This window comes from Gossypium hirsutum, chromosome A03 (assembly GCF_007990345.1).
Source record: "Gossypium hirsutum isolate 1008001.06 chromosome A03, Gossypium_hirsutum_v2.1, whole genome shotgun sequence".
NCBI classification, from domain to species: domain Eukaryota; kingdom Viridiplantae; phylum Streptophyta; class Magnoliopsida; order Malvales; family Malvaceae; genus Gossypium; species Gossypium hirsutum.
In genome coordinates this window covers 15,544,479-15,545,187 of record NC_053426.1, presented here as the reverse complement: position 1 = coordinate 15,545,187, position 709 = coordinate 15,544,479, and the positions used below count along the sequence as shown (strand labels likewise).

The window sequence follows — 709 nt, the reverse complement described above, 5'->3', positions numbered from 1 at the left end:
AATCCTGTAAATCTGAATCCTGCTCCTCGTACTATGTATGATTATGCCAAGCCCAATTTAACTAGGGCTAAATAGAGTATTTTTAGACCTGCTGTTGCTGCAAATAATATTGAACTAAAACCTAACAGTATTCAAATGAATCAACAGTTTGTTCAGTTTGATGGTTTGCAGACAAAAACCCAAATACTCATTTGGCTAATTCCTCGAATTCTGTGACACTTTTAAAATTAATGGTGTTTCTGATGATGCCATTCACCTTCAGTTGCTTCCCTTTTCGTTGAGGAATAAGGCTAAACAGTGGTTGAACTCCCTACCACAAGGTTCTATCACTACATGGGAACAAATGACCGAAAAATTCTTGTTGAAGTACTTTCCACCGGGTAAGACAACCAAGCTAAGGAATGATATCTCTTCCTTCACGCAAATGGATCTAGAGACTCTATATGATGCATGGGAGAGGTATAAGGATTTATTGAGAAGGTTCCCTCACCATGGCTTACCTCTATGGCTACAGGTTCAAACCTTCTACAACGGTTTGAACCTCTCAACTAGGCAATTGATCGATGAATCCATCGGTGGGACTCTAAATAATAAAACACCCGATGAGGCTTATGAGTTTATAGAGGAGATGTCACTGAATAATTATTAGTGGCAAGTCATGAGGATAAAGCCAATAAAAGCAACCGGTGTTTCTAACGTTGATGCGGTC

General features: G+C 39.2%; 1 non-coding gene across 1 annotated transcript; it reads right to left on the bottom strand.

The window, feature by feature from the left end:
* Positions 1-391: 391 nt before the first annotated feature.
* Positions 392-498, bottom strand: LOC121227150 (small nucleolar RNA R71). The gene has a single exon (XR_005924794.1). It is a non-coding gene; the product is annotated as a small nucleolar RNA R71 (small nucleolar RNA).
* Between the last annotated feature and the right edge of the window lie 211 nt (positions 499-709).